Here is a 27,344-nt window from a genome sequence, read left to right as displayed (position 1 = left end):
GGTATCTTTTAGAGCAGTGGCTGCTCTTCCAGTGGTACTGAGTTCAATTCCCAGTAACCACATGGTGGCTCACAACCATCTATAATGAAATCTGATACCCTTTTTTGGCCTGCAGGCACACATTCAGACAGAAGAGTGTATACATAATAAATAAATAAATAAATCTTTAAAAAAAAAAAAAAAAAAAAGGCCGGCATGAGCATCTTCACACACAAGCACCTACACACTCAAGCACATACACAGAAATAAATAAATTAATTGAAAAGAATTCAGCGCACAAATGGTAAGAATTTACTCAGGACTCTTATCATCAGAGACATGGTTAAATACTAAAGGTAATGTCTACAATATAAAAAGGCCTTTAATAGGGCACAAATAATACAAAGATAAATCTGTAATGCAGTAGCCTTTTTCTTGTGGCATATTTCATTTTGAAATAGAACTCTTTATGCCGCATGGGTGGCGGTAGCACAGGCCTTTAATCCCAGCACTCAGAAGGCAGAGGCAGGCGGGATCTCTACAGAGTTCTGGGACAGCCAAGACTACATTTAGAAACCCTATCTCAAAAAAGAAAAAGAAAAAAAAAAGATAAAGAAAAGAAATAAAAAAAAGAACTGTTTACATCAATATTACTTTTCAAACTTCAAACATGTCCTTTTAAGTCTGCCAATTCTTAATGTACACTATGCTTCATCTTATTTTGAAAATCTATTTAAAAATTATAGATAGATGAAGAAAGGAAGCTTTCAGATTATAGAGCATACTATAGTATAAACAAATAAACAAATGGTCGTGAAGGTTCCTCTTGATTAAATATAAACCTCAGGAGGAAGTTCTTGTATTCATAACAATGAACAGGAGTTTCATAAACTACTTAAAGTGTAAATCAATACTCTTAGACATACTGACAATCTCAAGGAAAATTCTTGCTCTGACCCTGCTTATACTGTAGCTTTTAGCATTACATAGTTGTTGAAGATAGAAACCCTTGTATTTCTATTTTCAGGCTCCTTTTGAATAGCAGATGACTTAGAACAAGTTTTGTAGGAAATGTAACAAGCACAGACAATAGTAACATGTACACTCAACTTAAACAGTTACGATCCTTGATCTTCCGTGTGTTGAAGAATACATGGTTCAGAGGTGGCAAGCATTTAATCTTTCTCTTTTTTGCATTTTTAAAAAATTATTACTTATTGCAATTTATTCACTTTGTATCCTGCCTGTAGCCACCTCTCTCATCTCCTCCCAGTCCCACACTCCCAACCTCTTCCCCACTGCCATGTCCCTCCCCTAGTCCACTGATAGGGGAGGACATCCTATCTTTCTATCTGACCCTAGCCTGTCAGGTCTTATCAGAACTGCCTGGATCCTCTTTCTCTGTGACCTCTTTAGGGGAAGTTGATCAAAGAGGAAGTAACCAAGTTCATGTCAGTGACTGCCCCTGCTCCCCTTACTTACTCCATGGAACACCCATAAAGACTGAGCTGCCCACGGGCTACATCTGAGCAGGGGGTCTAGGCCCTCTCCATGCATGGTTCTTGGTTGATTCATCAGTCTCTGCAGAACTCTCTGGACCCAGAATCGTGCTACCTCAAGATTTAGCTGTACTACTCCTAGGCATTGATCTAAAAGATGCTCAGCCACACAAAAAGGGCATTTGCTCAACTATGTTCACAGCAGAATTATTCATAATAGCCAGAATCTGGAAACAACCTAGATGTCCCTCAACTAAGGATTGGAAAAAGAAATTGTAGTGCATTTAATATTTCAAACAAATCTTTCTAATTAAAAGTAGTTACAAAATCCTATAAAAAAACACATTGTCAGAATTCATACACACAGTATTACAAGACACGTAAAATTGAGATTATAAGTACTGATGCTGTCTTAATTTCACGGTTTCACAAGTTTTCTACATGTATATTCAACGTAATTTGTCTCAGAGCATTTCTGACATGACTTAGAAAGCACAGATAAAAAGACTACTTATTTTCTAGGGCCTAATAACAAATATTAAAAGAAAACAGTCTTGGGAGGTCTGTGTATCAATATTATAACACAGGGCACTGTTGCCACAGAGTGTCAGCTCTGTTATTTACATTAATAAATTCATTACCATTCATAGGATACAATTTCAATTCTTTATGATAGTATATAAATTCTTCCTTTCTTCTTTTTTCAGCTTTCCACTTATTGCTGAATTGCTTATAAAACTGACAATATTGTGGGTAAGTAAAGAGAATCATTTCATATTTATTTATATTTAAAAAAATTAAATTATTTTTAAGTACACTTTATTCACTTTGTACCCCAGCTGGAGCCAATTCCCTTGTCCCCTTCAAATTCCAGCCCCTTTCCTTCATTTCCACCCATGTCCCTCTCCAAGTCCAATGATAGGGGAGATCTTCCTCTTTCCCTCTGACCCTAGCCTAACAGGTCTCATCAGGACTGGCTGCATTGTCTTCCTCTGTGGCATTGTCAGGCAGCTCCCCCATCAGAAGGAGGAGGTGATCAAAGGCCCAGAGTTCGTGTCAGAGACAGTCCCTGTTCCCATGACTAGGGAATCTACATGGACTACATCTGTGCAGGGTTTCTAGTTATCTCTATGCATGGTCCTTGGTTGGAGTATCAGTCTCAGAAAAGACCCCCGTGCCCAGATATTTTTGGTTCTATTGCTCTTCTTGTGGAGCTACTGTCCCCTCCAGGTCTTTCTATCTCTCCCTTCTTTCATAAGATTCCCTGCACTCTGCCCAAAGTTTGACTGTGAGTCTCAGCATCTGCTTTGATGCCCTGCTGGGTAGAGCCTTTCAAAGGCCCTCCATGGTAGACGCCTGTCCTGTTCCCTGTTTTCTCCCTCTTCTGATGTCCATCCATTTGCTTTTCTGAGTGAGGATTGATCATCTTATCCAGTGTCCTCCTTCTTGCTTAGCTTCTTTAGGTGTACAGATTTTGGTATGATTATCCTATATTATATGTCTAATATCCACTTATAAGCGAGTACATACCATGTGTGTCTTTCTGCTTCTGAGATACCTCACTCAGGATGATTTTTTCTAGTTCCCACCACTTGTCTGCAAATTTCATGATTTCCTTGTTTTTAATTGCTCAGTAGTATTCCATTGTGTAAATGTACCACAATTTCTATATCCAACCTCAATTGAGGGACATCTAGATTTTTTCCCAATTCTGGCCATTACAAATAAAGCCGCTATGAACATGGTTGAGTAAAGGTCCTTGTTAAATACTTGAGCATCTTTTGGATATAGGCTTAGGAGTGGTATAGCTGGATCTTGAGTAGCACTATTCCTAATTGTCTGAGAAAGCGCCAGATTGATTTCCAAAGTGGTTGTACAAGTTTACATTCCCACCAGCAATGGAGAAGGGTTCTCTTTCTCCACATCCTCTACAGCATGTGCTATCAGTGGAGTTTTTGATCTTAGCCATTTTGATGGGTCTGAGGTGAAATCTCAAGGTTGTTTTAATTTCTCTAATGACTAAGGACATTCAGCATTTCTTTATTTCTCTGCCATTCGATATTCCTCTATTGAAAATTCTGTTTAGCTCTGTACCCCATTTTCTTTTCTTTTCTTTTTAATATTAATTATTCACTTTGTATCCCAGCTGTAGCCCTCTTCCTAATTCCCTCCAAATCCCACCCTCCATTCTTCATCTCCTCCTATGCCCCTCTCCAAGTCCATTGATAGGGGGAGGTTGTCCTCCCCTTCCGTCTCACTATAGCATATCAGGTCTCAACAGGAGTGGCTGCATTGTCTTCTTCAGGTCTTCCTATCTCCCCCTTCCTTTGTAAGATACCCCACACTCTGACCAAAGTTTAGCTATGAGCCTGAGCATCTGCTTTGATACCCGGCTGGGTAGAGTCTCTAAGATCAACAATCAATAAAGGGGACCTCATGAAACTGAAAAGTTAAATGAGAACAAATCAAGTACTCCAATTAAAAAATGGGGTACAAAGCTAAAGAGAGAATTCTCTATAGAGGAAAACAGGTAACAGGATCTACCACAGATGGCCTCTGAAAGACTGTACCCCATTTTTTTAATTGGATTATTTGATTTATTGCTTTTTACCTTCTTTAGTTCTTTATCTATTCTGGATATTAGCCCTCTGTCAAATATAGGTTTGGTGAAGATCCTTTCCCAGCCTGTAGGCTGTTGTTTTGTTCTGACAACAGTGTCCTTTGCTTTTCAGTTTCATGAGGATCCCATTATTGATTGTTGATCTTAGAGCCTCTGCTGTTGGTGTTCTGTTCAGGATAATTCAGGAATTATCACTTGTGCCAATGAGTTCCAGGCTCTTCCCCATGTTTTCTTTCTTTCTTTCTTTCTTTCTTTCTTTCTTTCTTTCTTTCTTTCTTTCTTTCTTTCTTTCTTTCTTTCTTTCTTTCTTTCTTTCTTTCTTCCATGTTTTCTTCTAACAGATTTAGTGTGTCTGGTTTTATTTTGAGGTTTTTGATCCATTTGGATGTTAGTTTTGTGCAGGGTGATAAGTATGGATCTATTTGCATTTTTCTACATTAGACCAGCACCATTTGTTGAAGATGCTGTATTTTTTTCATTGAATGGTTTTGGCTTCTTTGTAAAAAAAAAAAAAAAAATCAGTTATCTGAAGGTGTGTGGGTTTATTTCTGGGTCTTCTATTCGAGTCCATTGATCTACCATTCTGTTCCTATGCTAGTACCATGCAGGTTTTATTACTATTGCTCTGTAGTAGAGCTTGAGATCAGGGACAGAGACACCTCCAGAAGATCTGTTTTTTTTTTCTTTTTTTTTTTTCAATGCAGTTTATTCAGGAACCTTGAACAATCATCTGACCCTGGGGAAAGCCAGCCCACAGCTTAAATAGCCTCTGGGTAGCCAACCCCAGCGTGCCACGTGGGCAATGCAGATAGGTCCACATACATGGAAGCAAGCCAGATCCTCAGTCTTAGCCAAAGGTGGAGTTGTTCGTGACAGAGAGCACTCACCATCGGGAAGGTGGAAGGCAGAAACCAGCTCCATCTTTAAGGCGCGGCATTATGCAGCTCTCTACAGTTCCCCCTTTTTGTTTTAGACGCATCAGGCAAGAGTAGATTGTTTTAGCAATTCTGTGTTTTTTGTTTTTCCATAGAATTGTGTTGGTATTTTGATGGGAACTTCAGTGAATCTGTAGATTGCCTTTGGCAGGATGTCCATTTTCACTGTGTTAATCCTATTGATCCATGAGTATGAGAGATCTTTTCATCTTCTGATATCTTCTTCAATTTCTTTCTTCAGAGACTTGAAGTTTTTTTTCAAACAAGTCTTTCACTTCCTTGGTTAGTCACACCAAAGTCCTTTATGTTATTAGTGGCTATTGTGAAGGGTGTTGTTTTGCTAATTTCTTTTTTAACCCTTTTGTCTTTCATATATAGGAGGGCTTCTGATTTTTTTGAGTTAATTTTGTATCTAACTTTGCTGAAGGTCTTTGTCAGCTAAAAGAGTTCTCTGCTTGAATTTTTGGGGTCACTCATGTATACTATCATACACCTGCAAATAGTGATACTTTGACTTCTTCCTTTCCAATTTGTATCCACTTAATTTCCTTTAGTTGTCTTTTTTGCTCTAGCTAGGACTTCAAGTACTATGTTGAGGAGACATGGAGACAGTGGGCAGCCTTGCTTTGTCCCTGATTTTAGTGGGACTGATTTAAGTTTCTCTCCATTTAGTTTGATGTTGACTATAGGCTTGCTGTATATAGTCTTTACTATGTTTAGGTATGTGCCTTGTATCCCTGATCTCTCTGAGACTTTAAACATGAATGTGTGTTGGATTTTGTCAAATGCTTTTTTGACATCTAAAGAGATATCATGTGGGTTTTCTCCCTCAGTTTGTTTATATGGTGATTACATTGATGGATTTTGATATATTTAACCACCCCTGCATGTCTGGAATGAAGCCTACTTGGTATAATTTTATATTTTCTTGTCTTAGTATCTAATGTTCTATGTGTCTAGAATGACTTTTCTCTTATTTTTTCCCACCCTGGGTAATTATTATTCTTCCTTCACAGCTTTTTTACCCTCGTAAAGAAGTATTTAAATAGTGATGAGAACATAGAAAAAAGAATTTTTAAAAAGATTTATGGCCAAAATAAACAGACTTATGTAATAAATGAAAATAAGAATTCATGAACAAACAGTAACATAAAGATATGATTTCAAAATTCTTCATTAGAACAGAATTCCAACTAATAAAAAGAAGTATAATTAGAAAAACAATCCTTATGCTAATAAGTGGTTCAGACAAAAATCATCAACAGATACTAAAATGAGCAGAAAAAAAAAACCTCAAGAAAAACAAGGAATTACTAGAGGCTAAAATATATCTTCATAAGTTACTCATTAATTAAAAAGCCAAAATATTATTTCTTATGGAAAAAAACTATTATACCCTATCTCTATCAAGTCACCCAAATTAGTATCACTAGCAATGGAACAAATTTACATCATGACATTTCTGATATGACACATTGAGAAGGACATATATCACATCTGAAGTATTCCTAACTAATTGCATAGCAATTAAATCACTGTGAAATACCAGAAAGATTAAATTTATATAATTTAGTCATTACATAAAATGGGTCATTATATAAAATAATTGATCTATGTGCTTCAAAAATATTGAGGCCACGAAAGACAAAGAAAAACATGAGTAATTGTTCTAGATTAAAGGCATCTAAGGGAACATTATTGTTAAGTGTAATGCATGAATCTGGGTAGAATCCCAGATCAGAACAAAAGAATTATTCTTTTCCCCATTGCTATAAAGAACATTATTAGAAAAGCTGGTAAAATTTAATTGGAACCAGATTACATAATAGTATTATGGTACTGTTAATTTCTTGATTTTCATAATTGTACTGAGGTTATGCAAGAGAATGTCTTATTTCTTCTCATCATCCTCATTTTACCCCTACTTCAAATGTACACAGAAGCAGGGATAAAGAGGCATCATGTCTTCATTTTATTCACAAGCAAGTTAGTAAAGTATGTGCATATTAATATGCATAGATAAATGTGGCAACATCTAACTATGGCAAAATATTGATAAACTGGATGAAAAACATGTAGAAATTCTTTATAATATTCTTGTAATATTTTCTTGAGCAGTGCCTCTGATATAAAGCTAAGCATGCCCACAAATTTTCCCTGCACTTAGGTTCTATAAAACATTCTCTGTTGAGAATTTTCTATTTAGTTCTGGAAATCAATCTGATGCCTTCTTAGAAAATTAGGAATAGTGCTACCTCAAGATCCAGCTATACTACCCTTGGGCATATATCTGAAAGATGCATAACCATTCAACAAGGGCATTTGCTCAGCTATGTTCCTAGCAGCTTTTTTCATAATAGCTAGAATCTGGAAACAACTTAGATGTCCCTCAACTGAAGAATGGATATATATATATAGAAATTGTGATACATTTACATAATAGAATACTACTGAGCAATTAAAAACAAGGAAATAATGAAATTTGCAGGCAAATGGATGAAACTAGAAAAGATCATCCCAAGTGAGGTAACCTAGAAGCAGAAGGACACACATGGTATATACTCACTTATAACAGGATATTACCATATAACATAGGATAAACATTAAAATCTATAGTCCTAAAGAAGCTAAATAACAAGGAGGCCCTTAGAGAAGAGGCTTAATCCTCATTCAAAAGTGCAAACAGGATAGACATAGGAAGTAGGAGAAGATGGGGAACAGGACAGGAACCTTCCACAGGGGGCCTCTGAAAGACTCTACCCAGCAGGGTATTAAAGCAGATGCTGAGACTCACAGTCAAACTTTGGGCAGAGTGCAGGGAATCTTATGGAAGAAGGGGAAGATGGAAAGAGCTGGAGGGGACAGGAGCTCTACAAGGAGACCAACAGAGCCAAAAAATCTGGGCTCAGGGGGTCCTGAACAGACTGATGAATCAACCAAGGACCATGCATGGAGAGGACCTAGACCCCCTGCTCAGATGTAGTCCATGGGCAGCTCAGTTCCCTAGTAAGGGGAGCAGGGCCAGTCACTTGTATGAACTTGGTTGCCTGCTCATTTATTACCTCCTCCTGGGGAGGTGGCCTTACTAGGCCACAGAGAAAGAAGATCCAGACAGTCCTGATGAGACCTGATAGGCTAGGGTCAGATAGTAGGAGAGGAGGACCTCCACCATCAGTGGACTAGGGAAGGGACATGCGGTGAGGAGAGAAATGGTGGGACCAGGAGGAGATGAGGGAGGGGGCTACAGCCAGGATACAAAGTGAATAAATTGTAAAAAATAATAATAATAAAGAAAAGTTTTAAAATAAAAAATTCTCTTAAAATTTTCTTTGCATATTGTATTAGGCAATACTTCCATTTTATATTTATTTAATATGTTTCAGGTTTCCAAGGGAGAAATTGCCTTTAACATCAAGGACCAAAGATGCTGTGAACACATTGCAAAATCTAGACTATATCAACTGATAAAAATGATGGCTATATAGAAAAATAAACACTATATATACCTTCAAACATTATTGTGATCAATAAACTTAGTATTCTAAAATTATAAAAATCTGATTTTTAAGACCAGTTGCACTGGGTGTGATGTTACAGCTGTAATTCTAGGCCATCCTGGGTTATATACTGTGATTTTTGTCTTAAAAACTAGCTACCAACCAACAAACATAATAGTAACAGAACAAAATACCAAAAAGCTAATACACATTTCTTTTTCTTTTTTTTTAATTCTTTATTAATTACAATTTATTCGCTTTGTATCCCCCCTGTGGTTCCCTCCCTCCTCCTGTCCCAATCCCTCCCTTCCTCCACCCTCTGCATGCATGCCCTTCCCCAAGTCCACTGATAGGGGAGGTCTTCTTTTTCTTCCTTCTGACCCTAGTCAATTAGGTCTTATCAGGAGTGGCTGCATTGTCTTCTTCTGTGGCCTGGTAATGCTGCTCCCCCTCAGGGGGAGGTAATTAAAGAGCAGGCCAATCAGTTCATGTCAGAGATAGCCCCTGTTCCTATTACAATGGAACCCACTTGGATACTGAACTGCCATGGGCTACATCTGTTCAGGGGTGTTAGGTTATCTCCATGTATAGTCCTTGGTTGGAGTATCAGTCTCAGGAAAGACCCCTGTGCTCAGATTTTTTATTTCTGTTGCTCTCCTTGTGGGGTTCCTGTCCTCTCCAGATCTTACTGTTTGCCACTTCTTTCCTAAGACTCCCTGCACTCTGCCTAAAGGTTGCCCATAAGTCTCAGCATCTGCATTGATAGTCTGCAGGGCAGAGCCTTTCAGAGGTTAATACACATTTCTTAAACACAGGCTCAAAATTAGGTTTGTCCTACCTAAATTATAGTTTTGAAAATACATATTGACATTTTGATATACTGTTATCTACAAACATTTTATAGTTATAGTTTGTTTTTATGTTTACATTTTTTAACCAAAATAAAAGTACTTAAAAAAGTTATTTGTATATGAGTGTTTTGCCAGCTTCCATGATTGTATGCCATTAGTGTGACTTGTACCTGAAGAAGCCAGAAGAGGATGTCAGATTTTCTGGAACTACAGTCATAGATGGTTTTGAGTTGCCATGTGAGTGTTGAGAATTAAACCAGAATACTCTGAAGTAAGTAGCTAGTGCTGTTAACCATGTAGCCATTTTCACAACTCCCAAATTAAGAGTGCTTTTAACTCCACCATTAAAGTATTACAAAATTTGATATTAGCCAATATATTCACCTGTATGCAGTAATTATATTTCCATATAATTTCAGACTTCTATTTCTGTATGCTTTCATGCTGTAGTCTAGTGTCATTTCACTTCACCTTGACGTACTCTTTCAGTGTTTCTCACAAGAAAGATCTACAGGTAGTGACCTTCCTCAGCTTGTGTTTATTTGGGAAAGTCTTTCTTTATTGAAGGAGAGTTTTATTGGACATAATATTCTTGGCTAAAATATTTTTCCTATCACTTTGAAAATAACATCTCAACAAATTCTGGTCTATAAAGATCTCTTACTATAACTAATGAGATTCATATGGGATTTCTTTTGAGAATGATCAATCACTTTTTGTTATTCATTTTGAGGTTTTGTATTGTTCTTGGCTTGTGACAATCTGAAAATAGCATGTCTTGTTTTGTGTCTCTTTTTATTTATTCTAGCTAGAGCTTTGTGTTTAATATATTTAGTTGCACATTTCTTATGTTTGTGAAGTTTTTGTCAATATTGCTTCAAAAATTTTATCTCCTCCATCCCTCCTTTTCTTTGGTTTGTTTCTATTTTTTAATCTTTCCTTTCCTCTTTTCTTTTCTTCACACATTCATATTTTTTTGTGTGTGGTTATCAATCTTAGTATTTATTGAAAGGTGGACTATACGGAAAATAGCCTCTCATATGCCAAAAACAAATCTGTATGTAAACACTTGCTTTGCATATCAATGAACTTCCCTATCCCCCACCAAAAAACCTGAACATTATTTACAAAAACAAAACAAAACATTTTTTACCTGCTAAAGAAATAAATTTAGAAAAAAGTTCTTATTTTGAGTTAATTAATTGAATTCCTTAAACATTTAACCCAAAAAAATCTTTCCTATCCTCAATTTCCTACCCTCCCATCTTGGAAATAAACATATTTCAAACTTATAATACACACAATACACACTGTCATGCTACCAATCTGATTATTAAGGTCAATAGTTTTGTCATAAAAGATAATCAATATATGGCCGTAAGTAAATCTGCAGTAAATATCAAAATGTTTGATTTTTTTGATAGTTAACCTGAGTGTGAGATGTATACTACTTAGATAGCTAAGAGGCTATAAATAAAATTAGAAAAAGGGGAAAAGGTATATATATATACCCCAATGAGGTACCTAAATTTCATGTAAAGGTATATATACCACTTAATAACTTATGCAACATTAACTCTATATAACATATGACCTTATTAAAACTATATCTTGAGTGCATTATTGTTCTGGTCCAAGATACTGGAAATAAAACCAAAACTGTTATATTCACATGGAGAATGGGAGTGTACTAACTAGAAAATCAGTACTATGCAATATTAAAATAGGAACTTGTGTTACCAAAGTAGTCAACAAGTTCTCCAATGGCATCTCAAGAGGATTTTTAAAAATAACCCATGAGACCAGGGGCATAAGCATGAATCAAGTCTGTAAGGCTTTATCTTGGAATCCTGAACCTGCTGGCTTACACACACCTCACTTTCACAGAGATGTGTTCAGACAGGAGCCTAGTGTAGCTGTCCTCTGAGAGGGTCCACCTACTAGCTGATCCAAACAGACACGCACAGTCACAACCACAGTTGGGTAAGGTGAGCAGAGTCTTTTGGAAAAGTGGGTGGAAGGATAGAAGGACCTGGAGGTACCAGGAGCTCCAAAAGAGCAACAGAGCAAACTAACCAGAGCCCAGAGAGGCTTGTGGAGACTAAAACACCAACCAAGGACCACAAATAGACTGGAATCTAGGCCACCTACACAGATGTAGCTGATAGGCAGCTCAGGCTTCATGTGGGTAAAGGGAGCAGGCAGGGGCTTTCTCTAACTTGGATTCTGTTGCCTGCTTTTTGATCACTTTCCCCTGGCTGGGCTTCCTCACCAGGCCACAGGGGAAGAGGACTGGCTCAGTCTTGATGCAACTTGATGAGCTGGAGTAGGTTGCTGTGGGTGGGGGGACTCCCCTTCTCTGAGGAACAGGGAAAGAGAGAGGGAAGGTGGGACCTGAAGGAGAGGAGGGGCTACAATCAAGATGGAAAGTGCATACATTAATTAAAGTGAATTAAATAAGTGCAGTGAACAACAGCTAGTTACACACAAAACAAAACCCCTATTTACACTGTCATGATTTTTAACTTCTCTATTCCATGAAACTTACGCCACTGCAAACGTCCTGCTCCCCTCCTAAAAGCCACCGTGATTTCCTATTTTATTTGCCTATCTTCTTTCTAAGTCAGGGGACAAGACTCTCACTGCTGCTGATGCTGACTTTCATCAGTTCTGCTGAAATATCTTTTTCTAAGTGGTTTTTCATCAACTAGAAGCATGAGCTTTGAGAGCTCACCAAAAATGAGGTGAAAATGGAACAAAATGAAATGGAAATAGTGGTCTCCCGAAAGGCAAGGCAGCACAAGGAAAGACAACTGAAAGTCATATTAATGCAGGGTCCCAGGATAATATATGCCCAATGATTAGAGCTCCTTCCATCCAAACACACATCAAATACTTTATTAACTTTTAATTATGGAAGTGGAAGCAGACTCAAACTGTGCTGAGTTCACCTTGCATATAGTGGCAATCTTGTCTCCTACACAGTGAACTTCCTAGAGCACCCTTAGAGGAGGAAGTATACCTTATGTTGCTTTGCAGGCTGGGGAAGGTCCTGAGAAAGATGAGCTAGGCAGTGTTTTGTTAGACACATCTGTATGGCAGCTGAGTCACTGTCATTGCCCTTATTTTAAAATTTTGTTTTTGTGATATGGAAAAATGTAAAAGAAGACTTTTAATTTTTCATAACTAAACTTTCTGTATGTTGATTTTTTACTCAACTATTATTAAACATACAGGTGCTTATTAGAAAATGTTCTAAGCTTACTACTTACAAAACAAAATTATGGTAAGGCTAAAAATCTGGTCCTATTAACTTCATTAACCAGAAGGGCTAGGCTTTGAGCTTAATGTATTTAAATCTACATTTTTTTTCTTAAGTTTGGAATGTCTTTGTCAATATTTCTTCAAAAGATTTTATCTCCTCCTTCCTCTTTCTCTGGTTTGTTTCTATTTTTTTCCGTCTTTTCTTCACACAAATTGATAACACACCATAAAGTTCCTTGAATTTCTCACTTCTGTTTTTCTAACTGCAGAATTTCAAATGACCTATATCTTTGTTTGTGTTCATTTGCTTGATCAAATCTGCTGCTGAGGGCTGGAGAGATGGCTCAGCAGTTAAGAGCACTGTCTGCTCTTCCAAAGGTCATGAGTTCAATTCCCAGCAACCACATGGTGGCTCACAACCATCTATAATGTGAACTGATTCCCTCTTCTGGCAGATATAAATGCAGACAGAACACTCATATATTTGAAATAAATAAATCTTTAAAAAAACCTGCTGCTGAGCTCCAGAAAAAAAATTCAATTCAGTTATTATATTCATCTGCTCTAAGATTTATTTTCATATGGTTTAAATCTCCATTGATATTGTAATTTTGTTCATGTACTGTTTTTTTTTATTTCAAATCATTAACTTTTCTCTTTGGATCATCAAGATTTTTAAAAGTAATGATTTTAGGCTCTCTGTTACACAATTATCTTTCCTAGTTGGTTTCTGATTTGTCTGTCCTGTGGTGGGGTCATGTTCCTATATTGCTTGGTGTGTCCTTTGTCCCTTCCTCTCCTTCCCTACCTTGTGTTTTACGCATTTGAAGAGTCAAGCTCCTACTCTTCACAGACTGGCTTTGTACTGAGGAATATCCTTTTCCAATCAACCTGCCCAGAGATTCTGGGGAGGTAGGGTCTTAAAGACTTTTTTTATTTTGGGGTGGGAGAGGGTGGAATGTGACTTTTCAGGGCATTTGCATGTAGTTTCCCAGTTAAGAGCAATTGTACTATTTTTTTCTTTTTAGCTTGAAATTTGTTGCTTTCTCTTTTGTTTACCTGCAGTACTGCGTATGTAAGGCTTTTTGTTATTTCTGTTGCTATTGAACTCTAGTTGCTCAACCATGTTCAAAGCAGCTTTATTTGCAATAGCCAGAATCTGGGAACAACCCAGATATCCCTCAGCTGAGGACTGCATACAGAAATTGTGGTTCGTTTACACAATGGAATACCACTCAGCAATTAAAAACAAGGAAATCATGAAATTTGCAGGCAAGTGGTGGGAACTATAAAATATCATCCTGAGTGAGGTATCTCAGAAGCAGAAAGACACACATGGTATATACTCACTTATAAGTGGATATTACATATAGGATAAACATACTAAAATCTGTACACCTAAAGAAACTAAGCAAGAAAGAGGACACTGGGTAAGATAATCAACCCTCATGTAGAAAGGCAAAGGGGACAGACATTGGAAGAGGGAGAAAACGGGCAACAGGACAAGAACCTACCACACAGGACCTTTGAAAGACTCTACCCAGCAAGGTATCAAATCAGATGCTGAGACTCATGGCCAAACTTTGGGCAGAGTGCAGGGAATCTTATGAAGGAATGGAAAGATAGAAAGATCTGGAGGCAACAGGAACTCCACAAGGAGAACAAAAGAACCAAAAAATCTGGGCACACAGGTCTTTTTTTGAGACTGATACTCCAACCAAGGACCATGCATGGAGATAACCTAGAACCCCTGCACAGATGTAGCCTATGGCAGCTCAGTCTCCAAATGGATTCCCTAGTCATGGGAACAGGAACTGTCTCTGATACGAACTCATGGTTAGTTCTTTGATCAAATCCACCTGATGGGGGAGCAGCCTTACCAGGCCACATAGGAAGACAATGCAGCCACTCCTGATGAGACCTGATAGGCTAGGGTCAGAGGGAAGGAGAGGAGGATCTTCCCTATCAGTGGACTTGGACAGGGGCACCTGAGGAGATGAGGGAGGGAGGGTGAGATTGGAAGTAGATGAGTTAGGGGCTACAGCTGGGATACCAAATGAACAAACTGTAACTTATAAATAAATAAATAAAAATTTTAAAAAAGAAAACTTATTAAATATAGTTGATTTATTTTGGAGACTAGGAGAGAAAGTAGAGGACAGTGCTTGAATAGTACTCAACAAACACTTATGGAGTTAGTTGCTAATTACATTTAGCTATGCATAGAAAAACTGTGTTAGTGATGACAAGCATTTTTATGATCTACTGAATGCTAATCAAGAATATAAGGGATTAGAATGCCATAGAAGAGCATTAAAATATTTTTTTTACTTTTATTGATTCATTTATTATTATTTTTTTATTTTTTAATATTACAGTTTATTAACTTTGTATCACAGCTGTATCCTGCTCCCTCATTCCCTCCCAATCTCACCCTCCCTCCTTCATCTCCTCTCTGCCCCTTTCCAAGTCCACTGATAAGGGAGTACCTCCTCCCCTTTCATCTGACCCTGGTCTATCAGGTATCTTCAGGACTGGTTGCAAGGTCCTCCTCTGGGTGCCTAGCAGGGCTGCTCCAACCTCGGGGGAGGGGGAGCGGGGAGGTCAAAGAGCCCACCATTGAGTTCATGTCATAAATAGTCCCTGTTCCCCTTTACCCCCTTGGATACTGAGTTGCCATGGGCTACATCCAAGCAGGGGTTCTAGAGTGGAGCTCCTATCCTCTCCAGGTCATACTAACTCCCCCTTCTTTCTTATGATTCCCTGACTCTGCAGAAGGTTTGGTTATGAGTCTTAGTATCTGCTTTGATACACTGCTAGTTAGAGTCTTTCAGAGGCCCTCTGTGGTAGGCTCCTGTCCTGTTACTTAAAGAAATGCTCAATGTCCTTAGCCATCAGAGAGATGCAAATCAAACAACCCTGAGATTTCACCTGACACCCATCAGAATGGCTAAGATCAAAAACTCAAGTGACAACACATGCTGGAGAGGTTGTAGAGAAAGGGGAACCCTCCTCCATTGCTGGTGGGAATGTAAACTTGTACAACCACTTTGGAAATCAATCTGGCACTTTCTCAGACAATTAGGAATAGCACTTCCTCAAGATCCAGCTATACCACTCCTAGGCGTATATCTAAAAGATGCTCAAGTACACAAGGACATTTGCTCAACCATGTTTGTAGCAGCTTTATTCGTAAAAGCCAGAACCTGGAAACAACCCAGATGTCCCTCATTTGAGCAATGGATATTTTTCTTTATTTTTTTACCTCAAAAATTTTTTTTATTATTTTTTTATTTTTTTATCAGTTACATTTTATTAACTCTGTATCCCAGCTGTGTCCCGATCCCTCATTCCCTCCCAGTCTCTCCCTCCCTCCCTCATCTCCACCGTGCCCCTTTCCAAGTCCACTGATAGGGGGGACCTCCTCCCCATTCATCTGATCCTGTTTTATCAGGTATCTTCAGGACTGGCTGCAAAGCCCTCCTCTGTGGCCTAACAGGACTGCTCCTCCCTTCGGGGGTGGGGAGACCAAAGAGCCAGTCATTGAGTTCCTGTTAGAAATAGTCCCTGTTCCCCTCACTTTGGGAAACCCATTGGTTACTGAGCTACCACAGGCTACATCTGAGTGGAGGTTCTAGGTTATATCCATACATGGTCCTTGGTTGAATGTCAGTCTCAGAAAAGACCCTGTGCCCAGATATATTTGGTCCTTGTGGAGCTCCTATCCTTTCCCCATCAGACTAACTCCCCTTCTTTCTTATGATTCCCTGTACTCTGCCAAAGGTTTGGTCATGAGTCTTTGCTTTGAAAACACATTTGAGCAATGGATATTTTTCTTAAAAAAAAAAAAAAAAGGCCAGGCCAGGCCGTGGTGATGCATCCAGCACCTGGGAGGCAATGGCAGGCTGACCTTTGAATTTTAAGACAGACTGGTCTATGGAGTGACTTTCAGGACTGGCAGGGCTACACAGAGAGACCTGCCTCAAAAAAAACCCAATAAATAAGTAAGTAAATAATAAATAAGTAAATAAAGAAATAATAAAGCCACCCAAAATTGGGATTTTATTCAAGGAATTATTTAAAAACAATTTCCTAGGAATAATAGAAAAGAGAAAACTTCATGCATTTATCATCAAGATATAATATTACCCACCCAAAACCTATTTAGTTAGGGATAGATGAATGGAAAAGGGCCAAAACTGAAACATGAAATAAAGAGTAATTAAGAAAAACAGTGCTTGTTAACAAACAGATTGCCTTTGGCATTATTTAGTTTTTCTTCTGTTGCTTCCATCCTTGTTTCTTACTAAATATTCTGTTGTCTCTTATCTGTTCTATCTGCCCAAGGTCTTTCTTCTATTATTTTGTTTACTTGTGTGTTCAAATCACTTATTGAGAGACAGTCACCACATCGTAACTAGGGTTTCACTAAAGTAGGGAAAAATACAGGACACTGCAGAAAAACACAGAAGGAACAATTTGCTTATGTTTAGGGTGTGACAGAAAGCCTTCTAGAAAAAAATGTAGGATAAATAGGAATTATCCAAGTTTCAGAAGAGATGGGAGATTAACAATTTAGGAAAGGGGGGAAACATTTGAAAATCCTAAGTTTTGTATGTCTAGTGACCAAATCAAGATGGAGTATTAGCGGTAAATTTAAAGGTAACTAGAAATCTTATTGTGAGCAATTTGAAATTTAGTCTTTATGCAAAATAGTAAAGTCACTAAAGGAGTATGGCAGGTACCTGCTTTATAAAAAAGATAAAAGTGGTGTCTGTGAGACGAGGGACTAAAAAATTATAAAGATTTTTGGTTTGGACAAACATCATTCTTGTGATATCAAAAGAGCAGGTTGAGATTATAAATTTGGTTTTTGTCATGGCAAAAATGAGCTATTTGTGGAATACATAAGAAGAGATTTATAATAGGCAGTTAGGAATCAAATATGACTTTTAGAGAAAAGATGTGGGTTGGGAGTAATAGATTTGGTTTACTTCATAGCTTCGTGAGGAATGACCTTGCTAATGCAGAATGTAGGTAGAGAGCAAGTTTAACAGAGAACTGACTATATAACAGGAGTGCCCCTAACACTCCCTAAAAGAAGAAACCTTCAAAGGACTAGAGGGAAAAAAAATCTCAAAATGGGATGGAGGCATGGAGACAGGGGCATGAAGATGGGGGAGAGGAGTAGGTGTAGGGGACAGTCAACCATGACTAAGAATGTACGATAAAGCTATAAAGAGACCTGGCATTTTGTAAGCTCATCAAAAAAAAATTCAATAAAAATTAATTTAAACAGAAGTGCCATATGTGGATGTTTACTGCTCACAAGAGCCATAGATTTTCAAATAAAAACCCTAGTGCTAGGGTTGTACTACCACCTTAGTGAGTTGTTGGTCAAGGAAGTCCTTGAGTCCTGCAAAACAACATAGGCTATTGTCACTGCTCTTGATTGTTCTCTAGAACTTGATGGTTAAGAGCCTATTGATAAAGACACCAAAGATCTGATTACAGGACACGAAGAAATCAGACTAGAATTGAGCTAGAAGGTTTGTCTCTGCTTACTATCTTTCAAAGTGCCTGAAGATGCTAAACAGATTACTTGGGAGAGAAAAGTGATCAACAGTCTTACTCAGTCATGCAACCTTCATACTCCAGCTAACGTGGAAGGCAAAATATACACACTTGTGCTATTAAACACTGTTAAAGAGGCAACCAAAGTTTCTGATCAGATGAGGCCATAGGAGCAGGTACTGTAAACCTGATTAAAGCCCGTGACTTTGAGGTCATTGGTTGTAGTGGGAAAATGACCGCTGTTGTTTTGTTGAGATTGCCTTCTAAGTATTTATGCTTATCCCCAAAGATTAGTGCTGCTGTTAGCTTTAATTAGTGCTGCCAGCAAGGAAGTTCCCTTTTATAGTAGGTGGTAGTTACTGCAGAAACTCTAAGCTGGTCAAAGTGCTAAGAATGAGTGACTATTGAGTGCTGAGGCCTAAATGGAACTTCCTTAAAGGGTGAAGAAAAACTTTGGAATACATGTTGTAAGGAATATAAAAGCTGGAAGAATGTGTAGAGTACAGTAGAACACTGCTCTGGGCATGATACAGCCATTGTACTCATGAGCCCACAGCAAGTATGATTATTTATACAAAATGTGCACAAGACTGGCTCCATCAACACTCTGTGGGGGTTGAGGGCTTCCAAAGCCTTATTCCCCTGAAGATCTATGGGCAGTTAATGGTTGCTAGGGAGGAAGAGTCATTTTCTGTAGTGGTGTAGTCACTGCTAAGTTTCCCATACTCTTGTAAACAACCTCTAATCCATGCTTTTGTAAAAAAGCCTAATTAAATTAATGGTTAACCCACACCTTAAAAGACTTAAAAATAAAAGAAAGATTAGTTGGAAGGGGAATGGGATCAGTAGGAGAGTGAGGGGACAAGAGAGGGTAATGGAGCGCGTGTGAATAAAATTGTTATATATACATATGAAGTTGTCATAATGAAATAGTACAGATAATTAATACATGATAATAAAATAAAATAAGAATCCAGACAAAAAAACATCATGAACATGATTTCATATATATGAAATATTCAGAATAGAGATTGAAATTCCTAGAGATGCAAAGCATATGCTGGCTTCCAGGGGCTGATGACGGGGAGAACAATGAAAAGAAACTGCTTAAAGAGTATCAGTTTGGGTGATGAAAACATTTTTTTTATATTTCTTTTTTAATTTATTATAATTTATTCACTTTGTATTCCAGCTATAACCTCCTCCCTTGTCCCCTCCCAAGCCCTCCTTCCCTCCCTCTTCTCCTCCCATGTCCCTCCCCCAGTCTACCGATCGGGGAGTTCCTCTTCCCTTCCATCTGACCCTACCCTATCAGTTCTCATCAGGATTGGCTGCACTGTCTTCCTCTGTGGCCTGGTAAGGCTGTTCCCCCGTCATGGGGAGGTGATCAAAGAGCCAGACACTGAGTTCATGTCAGAGACAACCCCTGTTCCCCTTACTAGGGAACCCACTTGGAAACTGAGCTGCCATGGGCTACATCTGTGCAGGGGTTTTAGGTTATCTTCATGAATGGTCCTTGATTGGAGTATCAGTCTCAGAAAAGATGCCTGTGCCCAGATTTTCTGGTTCTGTTGCTCTCCTTGTGGAGCTCCTGTTCCCTCCAGGTCTTTCTATCTTCCCCTTCTTTCTTAAGATTCCCTGCACTCTCTGTTGAATAATATTGTAAGCTTACAAATTATTGATGAATTATTTAAATAATTTTACATTATGTAAATTTTATATTAAAAGTAAAATATTAACGTTTACTGATATTTAGGGCACTAATCAGAGTGTGATAGCGCATACCTGTAATCCCAGCATTTGAGGCACAAGGATCACAGATTTCAGGCCAGCCTGCATTACTTAGTGAGTGAAGTCTTGTCTCAAATAAATGAAGGGGGAAAAAAGATCATAGAAAAGGACATGGCTTACTGGCTGTGTGTAAACTTGAGTAACCACAAAAGATTCATTGAAAATATTTTTTAAAGACTTAATTCTTGGAATAGAATATGACATTTCACTTTTGACCTCAAAGGAACTTAGATGTGGAAAGAGAGAGAGAGAGAATATTGCCTTTTTAATTTCAGACTTGGATTGAGTTGGTTTGGTTTTTGTTACCATATGCCATAATTACTTCATGGATACTCAGAGTAATACTAAGAGAGTACCAAAATAAGCTAATATACCCAAAATGAACTCAAAGCAAAATTACAAACCTCCCCCAAATCCCCACAAACAAAACCAAAATAACTCAATTACCAAAACTTAAGTACACTGTCTTTATTCCTGGAGATTCTTGTATGATTGTCCAGAATTAGCACAAGCTCTTTGCTCAATCTGACTTCTGCTCAGGTTTTAATATTTGCTTACACGACAATCTTATTCTACAGAGCAGAATAGCATAACTAAAAATAGAAAGAAAGAATATAAAAAGAAAGAAGAAAAGAAGGAAAGAAAGCCTACTCCTGTACAAACATTTACCTTGTTATATCCACAGTGATTAAGCCATGACACTATGATCTCAACTTGTCTCAAGTTTGGCTCTGGAAACCGAGATTTTTCATTCAGGTTGTTTTTTAGTTTCTTTGAATAAACTTTCCCCTAGATTATTCTTCAACCTAGCCCCCCCACCCTGCTCATCTTTTGAAACAGGGTCTCACAACAAGTCCCAGGATGGTCTCAAGCTTCAGATCCTCCCACCTTTGACATTTTAAAAGAGTATTATAGAGAGATGCCACCATATACCACTTTAGTTTCTTATTCTTATTTTTGTGGTTAGTGTAAGAAAGGCAACATGAGAAAGTTCTTTAAATCTTACCACACTAAAGGAACTGCAATTTGATGGCCCAGCCATTAGCTTGGCTGATGAATTACGTACATAAGTAACACTTAGATCAACTATTTCTGGAAGTATTGCTGGAAAGATAAGACTCTTATATTTCAAGAATACCTATGCTCCAGGCCACAGAGGACAATGCAGCCAGTCCTGATGAGACCTGATAAACTAGGGTCAGATGGAAGGGGAGGAGGACCTCCCCTATCAGTGGACTTGGAGAGGGGCATGGGAGGAGATGAGGGAGGGAGGGTGGGATTAAGAGGGAATGGGGAAGGGGGATACAGCTGGGATACAAAGTGAATAAATTGTAATTAATATAAAAAATAAAAATTTGATTTAAAAGAATATATATGCTGTAACTGAAATCTGTATATCCTAGGATTCAAATTGCAAAGTTTTACCAAGAATAATTGAGACTTACAATGGCACATATGAAAGTTTTCAATATGAACAGATTTTCTTGAGAGATACTTTAGAAGAAAAAGAAAATGAAATTCCAAAAATCTAATGTGTTGGAAGTTGTCTTTTTCAATTACTCTGAAGAAATACCTCAAATAAATGTGTGTTACTGGGTGTTCTCCAGCTGTTTACTGTGGTAAACATACCTCTGTTCCTTACCAGCACTCAGGTAGGGTGAAGGAGCATATGCTTTCTGGTGTTTCTACCCTCCTACCATATGTAGACAACGTTTTGATGCGGGTTAAAGATAGGGTAACTCTAGTGCTGAGTCTCCATGTTTGTTGCTTTTCCTCTCTTTTTTGCTGCAGTGTGTGTATAGTGCACACACATGGCTGTACAGTGTCGTGTGTACAGGCATACACATGTGATCCTATAAGAGGACTTAAAAGAGGTATCTTTTCTTCAATTGTTCCTTCAATTATTCTTTTAACACAGGGTCTAGTCACTGAACTCTAAGCTCCCTGTTTTGTCTAGTACAGGCTAGCTAGCCAGGCAGCACCTTAGATCCACCTGTCTCTCCCTCAAAATTAGCTGCTTTGAACAAAATTTTAAAAAGCGAGTGCTGAACACTTAGATTCAGATCCTCATGCATGCAGAGCAAGTATTCCAATCCACTCACCCACTGTCTCAAAGATCTACCATATTCATAGAATATAAAGTTTCTGCATCACAGTTATAAAATGTCTAATAGAGGCAACTTGAAGGAAGAAAGAGTTATGCTGGCTAATTGTTTAAGAAACTATAGTCTATCACGGTAGAAAAGGCATGGTGGCTGGGAAGCCATTCATGCAATGGGAACTTGCAGCATAGTTTGGTATATATATCATGGTCCATCAGGAAACAAGAGTTAGGCTAGAAGCAGACTTAGGTATATCCTTATGGCTCTCTCCACAGTGATCTACTTCCTCAGTTAGGCCCTACTTTCTCAGTGTTTCACAATCTGCCCAAATCAAAACACCAGCTAAGAACTAAGTATTCAAATATATATATATATGTATACTGAAATATATACATAAATAATTGGGGGGAGGGCACCTCAGATTCACACCATAATAGTTTTCAAAGAGAATTTATGACTTTGTCTAAAGTATAATCCATTACCTATGATATGATTTATTTATGTTTATTCTTCCCTCACACAATAAATCCAGACACAGTTACCCTTTCCTTCACTCCTCCCAGCTCCCTACCCCACATCCATTCCTCCTCCATTTCCCTTCAGAAAAGAGCAGGGAAGGAAATCTCTCACTACTAACAGACTTTTAAAAAGTTTTAAAGCTTTTTCATGGTAGTTACTAAGAGATAACTGAGATGATTCTTGCCTTTAGTAGTTTTTACAGGTAGTAGGGTCATAGATTTTGAAATTGCCATATTCACACATGAGCTAGACAGCGCAACAGTTCTGCCATCTTGTTTTCTTGCTGAGGCCATTTTGGTTTAACTAGAATTTGATCTCCTTGATGGAGAATCCCATAAAAAATTACCCAACTCTATTCTAGGAACCCAAGGTCAAGATGTCCTAGCTAACTTAGCCTCTGTTATACTGACTGTTTGTATGGAACTCCCTCAGGCTAATTGCTTGCTTTAGCTTCTGTTAAACTGCTCGCTTTAAACTGCTTACTTCTGTGAATCTAGTGAGATGCCAGGGCATGGTTTTTGCCTTTAAACACCCCATCTTCTGGACACTTGGGGCCAAACCTAGATCCCCAAACACTCGGATGTGGCTAAAAGTTTCAATTGGCTGTAAACTATGTCAGAGTGGTTCTCCCTGGTGGGTTAATTTTAACATTTGTAGATTAAATCTCTTTCCTGGATAACAAACATAAACATGGCTATGAATTGAAATTAACTCTTTAATAACTTCTTACTCTGGGTTCATCTTATTTTTATAAATTGCCACCCCTAGAATATAATCCTTTGTCAGAAGCAAAATCTACTCAGATAGAAAATGTTACTGAATACACCTTGTCAGCAAGGTAAGCCATTTAATTTAAATGCATTGATATTATACTTCAGGATTAATGAGTCAATGTTTTGGAATGCTTTAGAAATGAGGTTTTGAACTTGATACACATGCAAAAAAAATCATCCAATTAATAATAGCACTTTAAGTACACTACTGCTTCCTAACGAAGTGAGTACTACAAAAGGTACCAAAAAAAAAAAGGGGTATTAAGGAGGCTATAGTAAACACCAGATAGGCAGCACTCACTAAAATTATAGCATTTATATCCCAATACCAAAATACATCCCAACAGACTAAATATTTGGTTTAAGAGCAGTTCAAACCTGCTGTCAGAGAATGCCATCTGGGAAAATTGAGAAATGCCAATAGATTGGGCTGTCAGGCCAGTCTGGTGCTATTTTCTTGATATAATAACTGATGGGCTATACAAGAAGGATTAGTCACCCTGACTAAGGAAAACTCAGAGGCGTCACAGAATTCTAACAAATGGTCAATGGTTTATACACAAATGGTAGGTTGTTTATGCATGAAAACAGATATCAAATGAACAGAGTTAGTATTTAGTATTGAGAGAATGAGTAACTATTAATAGCTTCTATGGAACTGCAATATGGACTACGTGGTAAATAAGAAGATTAGGGAGATAAGAGCAGTATGAATAGGGAAAGGGGATATTGTAGATAAAAGAAACAGGCTAAGATGGCTCAGTGGGGAACGGTCCTTGCTAAGACTGATGACCTGAGTTTGATCCTTGGGACTGACATGGAACGAGAGAACTGACTATCTTGAGTTGTCTTCTGACCGCCACGTCAGTGCCATCGGCATTCATGTTCATACACAGGTATGGACATACAAACATACACACACACACACACATACACACATACACACACCTACCTCATAATGAAAAAAATGAGTCTAGATGAGGGACAGCATTCTGAACTTTGGTTGAAGCCATGGTATGAACAGGAACTATTAACATGGTATTAAGTTGAAAGAACATAAACTTACAGAAGTCACAAAACCATGAAGGTACGATATTGGTTGGGCTCCATGTGGGTCTAAAGAGCCACAAGGCCCATCTATATGACTACTTTCCCCAAAGAAAACAATAAAGAATATTTGGGCTACCATGATTATCCAAACTGATTATAAGCCACTAATACAGTAAGATAGTAACTGAAATGTAACACTAAAGTCTGTGGTAGATAGGAAATAAAGTTCAAGAGAATGTGTCCTCAAAAAGTATTTGTTTCTAATCATCATTATTATTCCCAGTGACCTATAATTTCAGAAGTAAAAATGTGTAAAAATTATGCACTTTTCATCATAAGATGTAATTTTAAAGTTCATTTAGCTATCTTGCTTTATTTTAGTGAACATTCAATTATCATGTCTGACCCACAGGTTTCTCAAACTTAGGTCTTAGTGTTTATAAGATTTTATATCTCATTACTTCAAAGTCTCTCTCAGAGTTACATACTTTGGAAAGTTGTGAAGGTATGGTACCTACACATGACTGTTTAAATTTATTAATTTATTTTACAGTGCTGGAAATTGAACCTATGGCCTCAATTACACTAGGGAAACATTCTACCACTGAGCTAAAATCCAGCCCTGCATTTATTTTTTATAATACTCTCTAAAGATCACAATCAAACAAATACTCAAGGGCTTTGAGAGAAGTTAACAGATTCATAACACAGAAATAGGAAATATTTCCCTAAAAGTATATATGTTCACTTATTTGAAGTTCTCAAATGTGCACTATAGGATTAGAATTTTCAAATTCTATACCCGAGGTTGACTTTTAGCTCTTAGTTGTTTTGTTTCAGTTTCCCTAGTGCTATCATTACTGATAAACAATTACGGAATTGTGTATATGGTTTGGTGTATGTGTGGTGTGTTGTGTACATCCATTTGTGTGCAAAGAGGCCAGTGGAAGATGGAGGCAACTTGCTTTAAAACTCCCCCTACCTGAACAGAGACTATTTCCAACATGAACTCAATGGCGAGCTCTTAGACTCCCCCTTTCCCGAGGGAGGAGCAGCCTTGCTAGGCCACAGAAGAGGACACTGCAGCCAGTCCTGAAGAGACCTGATAAACTAGGGTCAGCAAATATATCTGGGCACAGGGTCTTTTCTGAGACTGACATTCAACCAAGGACCATGTATGGATATAACCTAGAACCTCCACTCAGATGTAGCCTGTGGTAGCTCAGTAACCAATGGGTTTCCCAAAGTGAGGGGAACAGGGACTATTTCTAACAGGAACTCAATGACTGGCTCTTTGGTCTCCCCACCCCCGAAGGGAGGAGCAGTCCTGTTAGGCCACAGAGGAGGGCTTTGCAGCCAGTCCTGAAGATACCTGATAAAACAGGATCAGATGAATGGGGAGGAGGTCCCCCCTATCAGTGGACTTGGAAAGGGGCACGGTGGAGATGAGGGAGGGAGGGAGGGACTGGGAGGGAATGAGGGATTGGGACACGGCTGGGATACAGAGTTAATAAAATGTAACTGATAAAAGAAATAAAAAATAAAAAATAAAAAAAATAAAAAAAGAAAGTATTTCAAAAAGCTAAAAAAAAAAAAAAAACTAGGGTCAGAAGGAAAGGGAGGAGGTCCTTTCCTATTAGTGGACTTGGAAAAGGGCAGGGAGAAGATGAGGGAGGGAGGGTGCGATTGGGAGGGAATGAAAGAGGGGGCTATGGCTGGGATACAAAGCAAATAACCTGTGATTAATATAAAAATAAATAAATTAATTAAAAAAACCAACCCCCCCACCTTAATTTCCTTGAGACAGATTCTCTTATTGAACCTAGGGCTTGCCCTCACCCCCTCACCCCCCAACCCCCTTTGGATAGCCTGGCTGAGTGCTTGGTCAAGTTTTAGCAGTCCTCTAGTCTCCATTCCCCATGGTGCTGGGTTATCGCCGTGTACTATGACTCACTTTTTTCCCCCTTTAACACGGTTGTTAGGTATCTGAACTTAGGTCTTTGGGATTACAAAGTAAGTCCTCTTACCCACTGAGTTGTCTCTTCAGCCTCCCAAGTATGCTTTGATTGTTAAATAATACGTACATTCTACTGTAGTATTAAACATCTGATTTACCAAAAAAATCCCATTAGCGTGGGTGTCTAATAGACCTATTTCATTCTGGCCTACCAGTATATCTACTGAAAACCATTAAAAAAAAAGAGGCTTGGTGATGTCACTAAATTATTAAGAGACAGAAAAATAATACAACAACCAAGCATTACACAGCATTTTTTTTCTCTGGAGGATCCCAAACCATGAGAAATCTTTCAATAGAATTTCACTTTAAGGATAGTAGTATATATATATTAAAAAAAAAAATCCATAGTTTCTTTCCTGTCTCTCTCCCCTTCCATCCCTCCATCCCTCCCCCCTTTTGAGACAGAATTTCTCTGTGTAGCTTTGGCTGTCCTGGAACTCACCTTGTAGACTAGGCTGGCCTGGAACTATCACAGAGATCCACCTGATTCTGACTATTGAGTGCTATTATTAAAGGTGTGCGCCACATACTGCCAGGCCTTATAGTTTTATTTTTATAAAACAAGAAAATGAATACACGAAGTTCAGAGACTTTCAGGTTAATATTGTAGTGATCAAACCAAAAGAAAGCATTAAAGATTTTTCATTCTTGGACCAGGAAACAATGTTTTTATACATTTTGCCTGTGAAGGTAAAAATATTTTGGAATTCATCTTTAAAAATTATTGTTTATTGCCTAACCCACCTCCAACCCCTTTTTGAGACATGGCCTTATTGATGTAGCACAGACTGACTAAAAACTTAGGATCTTCCTGCTTTATCCTTCAGGACTAGGACTACAACTATGTATGCTCAGCTTGCTGTTTTGTTT

At 38.1% G+C, this 27,344-nt stretch overlaps 1 protein-coding gene across 25 annotated transcripts in view; it reads right to left on the bottom strand.

Annotated features, from left to right (window-relative positions):
- Gphn (gephyrin) overlaps positions 1–27,344 on the bottom strand; it is a 416,220-nt gene that overhangs the window by 102,502 nt on the left and 286,374 nt on the right. The window lies entirely within an intron of this gene.

Source organism: Meriones unguiculatus, chromosome 7 (genome assembly GCF_030254825.1).
Source record: "Meriones unguiculatus strain TT.TT164.6M chromosome 7, Bangor_MerUng_6.1, whole genome shotgun sequence".
Classification (NCBI taxonomy): Eukaryota; Metazoa; Chordata; class Mammalia; order Rodentia; family Muridae; genus Meriones; species Meriones unguiculatus.
This window is presented reverse-complemented; position numbering and strand designations above follow the sequence as displayed.